The sequence below is a fragment of the Manduca sexta genome, chromosome 28, assembly GCF_014839805.1.
Source record: "Manduca sexta isolate Smith_Timp_Sample1 chromosome 28, JHU_Msex_v1.0, whole genome shotgun sequence".
NCBI lineage: Eukaryota > Metazoa > Arthropoda > Insecta > Lepidoptera > Sphingidae > Manduca > Manduca sexta.
Window position 1 is genome coordinate 4,174,454 of NC_051142.1, and position 6,462 is coordinate 4,180,915.

The following is a 6,462-nucleotide window of genomic DNA, read 5'->3' on the forward strand; positions in this document are numbered from 1 at the left end:
CGTCTTGAAAGAAGAAGGATGGCGCCCCTCGCCACGACTTTCAGCTACCGACCATGGCAGACAACACTGCCGGAAACGAGAGATCTCATCCCACGACTTCTTTAAAAAAGCTGTGTTGTAGGTCCTAGGGTGAGTATTCTTCGAGAGTGTGTTGGACTGTGCCCTCACGCCAGTATCCACAATAGTGGATCGCGGTAGACTCCTCTTTTCCGATCCAACACAGGAATGAGCTGAAACATTTACGACCCGTCAGAATCTGTGTCAGACGGAATGTCAATACCAAGTTGAGTATGAATTCTCTTAGGGCTAATCTCTGCCCGAGGCGGGTTGCGTTCTCTCACCAAAAGAACGGAAAACGGCCTTAACTAATGCATCACAACCCTAACACATAACAATGTCTAGCAATCACTAACAATAAAGTCACGCATTAGACAAAAGTATAAGGTGGACATTAATTTCAATTATAGCACACGCTTTCAATAGCAGTGCGAACTGCAGAGGTGTGCCGTCGGTTTGTTGACCGGGTGTTGCCATGGCAACCGCTGGACAGGAAACTACCGCCGTTTTATGATCACCCTTTATTGTTCAAAGTGTCAGTAAGCTTATATGGGGTGCGCTATCAGAACGCAAGTGAAGTGTTAAGTGGTATGTTATAACAATAATTATTAGACTGTTTTACTTTTCGATTTAGTGGCTAGGTAGAGGAATGCTCTTAAAATAAATCCTTACTTGATTTCAATATGTAGTTTTGGCAATATTTTATAATTTTTTAATCGAATAACAATCAATTTAAATGCAATTTAAAACTAGGACAATAAGTTTTAATATTAGTTTCGGCTATAACAAAAACGTGCCGAATCGGGTCGGCGCATTCCTTACTGACGCACTTTCAATAATTGTATATGCAAGTAAATGAACGTGACACGACGCGCCCCCTCGAAAATGAACATAGACATCACAATGTTACTTCCGTTCATAGTCTTTGGCTGCATTACCTCGAGTCACGAGAACACTTCACTATAGGTTCATGTCCTAACGTTTTAATTTCGTCAACGAAATTCATGCCAGTACCCGGAACAAAATTCACAATTTTTATTACTCAATTTTGCACGTCCGCCATTGCAAAAGCGCCAGTTTTTCCAGCTTCACAAAGAGACAACGTTTTTTTGACACAGCGGCTGCCTTCTGTTGAAAATACAATTACTTCTTTAAAAATTGAACTATGATACATCTATAGGAAATGGTATAGAAGTTTGTTGTGTTATTATTATTTTAATAAGTTATCTATGAAATATGGATCCTATAATGGAGGAGGAAATTTCATATGGGAAGACATTTTGAAGATACAAATTTAGTATGTAGTCAATTTTAGATACTCAATTATGTGCGCTTCAGAGGCTATATAGAGTTTTTTTTTTTTGACACTCTTAGTGATAGAACATCATGCCGATCCTCTGGATGGAGCAGAGGGCTTTCACAATTACTCCATTTTAATCGATCTTGAGCTTTATGTTTGATATCACGAAGTTAGAAGATGATATGTATGAGTAGTGTTTACCGGCAACAAGTTGCAGCGTCTGCGCTTCTCACGATAATCTACAAATGAGATAATATAGTTTTTCCGTAGTATAATGTATTAAACTAGACAAAATATGGCCGATGTTTTAAATTACAAAACAAAATATAATATTAAAATAGTGGTCGGTCACTATTAGAAATTACGCCGGCGATTTTAATATAATATTTACAATACATATACCTACATTTTATTTTTTCCACTCGTCGATATAAACTTTAATTATGGCACATCTCACACTCCGTGCACGCAAGTTTTTAAAAAAAGGATATAAAGATTTTTGTTACATATTAATATTTAGATTATACAACTGCGAAAGCATAGTCAATTTTTTTTACAAGCAATGATATTTTAGCACAACAAAATATAAATATGACACGACTCACCCAGCGTCGTAATATTATTATTTAAAAAGCGAGTTCTTTCTTGACAAGACGTAAAACGGAACGTCATTATCCACTCAGTGTTTATTGCTTGACGCCTTAACTCGAGATCTCTTACGGTTTATACTTCTGTACCACTCTTGTGCACGTTACTATATATCCATTTATTGCGTCGTATTCTTTTGTGGGGTTAGTGAAGGCGGCAATGCGTTCTTCGGCTGTAAGGGTACATAAGCCGACATAAACGCTTACCTTATGCTTGTATATCTCTCGTAATTTCAATATGCTGAGTTTCGACGGGCTACGACTATGTATAGTTATTCCTATAAAGTAAAATTCTGTATGTATAATATTAATTAAATGTTTTTATTTTATGCAATATACCTATAATAAACGTACAAATACAATGTACTAAAAATGTATAATATAAACACATTGTCAATTATTATATAATTGCGTTCATTGGACAAAAATTATTTCTATATGTTTAGTTACATTGTATTTGTACGTTTATTAGGGGTTTATTGCACAAAATAAAAACATTTAAAGTCTGTTGTAATAATTGACAATATAGAAATAAGTATGCGGAGTAATTTGTTTTTATTACTAACAATTTTTCAAGAATGATCTTTCCACACCTAGTTGCTTTTATAGATATTAGGTTTAATTTTAGTTGTACATGTACTCATACTATAAGTTGTATTTTTAAGACCATGTCAAGTATAAATTAATGTATTCTAGTAATAATTCTAGAACATGTAATAGTTATTTTCCCTATAAACAACAACTTTTATGATAACCTTTTTGTTTCCAATTCATAAATGGAACTTTAAAAACACATTTATATTTACTAAATAATATAGATTCAAAGTAGTCTTAAAAGATTAATATTTTACGGCTTCAGTAAATTGCAGGATTTGTACCGTGATCCGCAATTTGCGTGGCGGCCGCGTCTTCCCAACCTCAAATCTATGGATCAAACGTTTACTCCAACATCAAATAGTATTGCAAAAGTCGGTAAATGAATCGACTAATTGTCAGAACCCAGTTCCATAGCAACGCTTTGATGAAAAAATAAATTCGTACTTTTTTATTTTCCTCTGCAAATAATATAAGCAAATAACATAGATCAAAGAGATTCGATGTAATTCTCTTTGGATTCGATCATAAATATTTTGGTCTGACGGCACGAATTCTGACGTTGGCAAGTTATATCAAGAACCTGAGTCAAGAACATATTAATAGTAAATTATAATATTTTGCATGTCTATCAAAGAGTTCTAAGATTATATAGAGTGGACATTGAGAAGTTTGCGCTTCTGTGATGGTTGCTTAATCTACCGTGAAAAAGCAAAACGCCAATGTAAACTACTTCATATTTTTTCCATATCATGATATACACGTTTTTAATGTGAATATTAGCATATTTTCTATAAATATATTATTGCATTAATATCTTAAGACGATGTGACATCTTGTCAACGAACATTAAGACAGCGACTTATTACCAATGGGTAAAAATTTTTGGAGCAGAAATTTAGCCTTAATATCCGGTCTATAACCAATTATAAACTTTAGTGCCTATGCATGATCCCCAATCATAAAATATTACGCATTTTAAACAAAATTGACAGATTCGTTCCATTGAAATTATTGGTACTTTATTTAAATATAAATATAATTCAAATATCTATAAATATATATTTTTATATCCATAGGTATTAGAGGTAATCCCTAGTTACATTATGTAGCAGTAAATATATTACAATAGACATTATTTCTACCAAAATAATATCAAACATTGGAATTTCATTATCTTTATTTTTTAGAACGTTAAATAAGTATACAGCACAGACATGCGCAAACCTTGTGGTTTTACCAGCTGTAAAAAAGACAATTAGACGAAAGCCATTATAGTAAATGTTTTAATTTCCTTGACCTATTCAGTGACGTCATAAACCAACTTTATGTAGAGAACGTAAAGTTTTCATTGTACAAATTAAATTAGTGGATAATTAAAACTCATGCTAAGGATTCATAGCTGACGCTCCAACAGATGTTAATTTAAGAGAATGAATAAATCTTATAAAAATTCATCGATTTTTTTTCTCTGGTGTAGTGAGTGAGTCATGGCTTCAATATGAGATGCCTCGAGTTATTGCTTACGCTCCAATAGATGTTTGGGAGAACAAAAATATTGATCAGATCTCATTTAGAGTTAATAGTTATTTATGATTCGTGACATTGATAACTTTGTGTTGTATGTTTGTGTGATTTTTTTTTTCATAAGTTCGCCTTCCACTGCCAATAAAAAAAAGAATTACAAATTATTAGGTATGACATACGGGACACGGGTGAAACGAACACTGGCTCGTAACGCCTTATTTATTAGCACATCGACAGGGGCGTGTACGCTATAGTTATACCTATATGTTTACCTATACATAACAAAAACTATATACCAACCACAATATTAGCAATATGTTCTTTACCGACAAGTAATAAATGGCGTACGATTCGCAAACAAAGTTTCATCTCTTCATAATCCGATATTACAGGAACATAAACTGAAAAATGTGCTGGCGGTGTAAGTAACTAAACAGCCGCAAATTGCCGAGTACCTCGTAAAACTCTGAGAGGCTCGCTGTACCAATCCGTTTACGAGTTGGGTCCGCCATCTTTATTATCCTAAGGGTGGGGATATTGCATCGCCCACTGAAGTTTTTACGGTAGGCAACGGCGTAGCTGTTCCTCTAGCTTTGGTGATGTCCATGTGCGACTTAATCACTTACCATCAAGAGGACACTTAACTGATCTTCCTTCGGAGGCGGTAAAAAAAATCAGATTTTGGTCCAGTTTAATTTTTTAAAAGGTACCTAGGAAATTTTCTGTAGGAATTTTGAGGGTGTGTGAAGTCTACCAACCCACACTGGGTCAGAATGGTAGACTAAGACCTAATTCCTCTCAGTAGTAGAGGAGGCACTTTCCCAGCAGTGGGACAATAAAAAATACATGGCCGATATTATTACTATTATATTACACTTTACAATAAAATATGTCCAACTAAATGATATCTACTGTATACCCTATATTTTCTAACAAGGAGAAACCCATCTCTCGACAATTCCACGACAAAATACTTGAAGTGTAATGTAAGATTGACTATTTGTATGACTTTTCACTGTACTTGGTTAATGCGGATTAAAGTCATCGGAAAAATAATTATTTCTATAGAAAAACCGGGATTTATAACTCAACAATAACTGTTATATTACATTTGTAGGTGTCGGACGAACCGCACGACTGTTTGCAGCCTAAACGATTTCCGGAATTACCCGAATAAAGCCGATTCGCACTTCTTGGCCGGCGTTTTTTTTTTCTTAGTAGCGTAATAGGAAATGTATCTATTTTTTTAATTATGTCTTAATACGGCTTACGGCTTAAAAATGTGCAGTATTTTTATATGAAAAAAGAGTTCTAAAGATTAATTTAAACTACATAAATCTACGAAACATAAACATACCTACATATAGTTTGCAGTAACTGTTGTACCTTTGAATTTACATCAAAGCTCAGGAAACAGGTTATACCCTAATGGGATAAGTAATCCAATTGAGGTCCGCTGGACCGCAAGTGCTGCAACCTGCCCCATGAGTTTTATATGCTCTGTCAAATTAAACTACATTTGTTGATACCAGCAGCTTGCAAAGAGTAAGCATACAATTTTTATATAGAAAAATCACAAGGCACGATCAAATAAATAATAAGTATACACAAATTAATAATTATATCAATTGCTTATCGTAAGTCATAATTTATAACCCATTGTAAAATTGTATTGAGAGATTCTATAAACTTTTGAGTGCCGAAGAAATCAATACGTACCGATTCTGAACGCCCGCGATGGGAACAACTTTACGAGCGAACAAAGCAATCAGCAAAATTTTATCGGCAACGAAGTAAACAGCCAATAAACTGTAATGGATAAAATAGCGACCGAGATACGGGATTATAAGGTTATAAGTGCGAACAAATTGAATTGTTCATAACACGCGCAGTGGAAAGGCCTGTCACCATCAGATATTGGCGTTTGTGTACGCATTTATAAAACGCAGATATATATTATAGAAGTGTTTGTTTGAATTTTCTAATCTCTGGAACAACGGCTTTGTTCATGAATATTCCTTTACTAATGGGCAAATACATTATCCCTATAATTTAATCTATTTTCTTATGTCTTTTTATAATCAAAATGAATTTATTTTGCTAACAATATGTATACACTGTGATGTTTAATATATATAACAAGTGCAACATGTTTCATGTATGCAAAATTTTATATAGGTACCTACACTTAGAGTAGATAGTTATAGATTATTTTTAAAGTTATTTTTGTAGTTGTTATTCTTTATTTAATAAGTCTATCATGCTATTTATATATATTATTTTTTATCGATGAACGGTTTAAGTAATGTGTGATAATTAAAACATTTGATTGGCATG

General features: G+C 33.7%; 1 long non-coding RNA gene across 3 annotated transcripts; it reads right to left on the reverse strand.

Annotated features, from left to right (window-relative positions):
- Nucleotides 1-725: 725 nt before the first annotated feature.
- Nucleotides 726-5,958, reverse strand: LOC115447937. Of its 3 annotated transcripts, none has more exons than XR_005113304.1 (5): nt 5,845-5,958; nt 5,487-5,625; nt 1,963-2,177; nt 1,559-1,596; nt 726-1,185 (listed from the first exon to the last, which is right to left on the reverse strand). It is a non-coding gene; the product is annotated as an uncharacterized LOC115447937 (long non-coding RNA). The 3 variants fall into 3 exon arrangements; XR_005113303.1 differs by having other exon boundaries at nt 5,483-5,625; XR_003939054.2 differs by lacking the exon at nt 1,559-1,596 and having other exon boundaries at nt 5,483-5,625.
- Between the last annotated feature and the right edge of the window lie 504 nt (nt 5,959-6,462).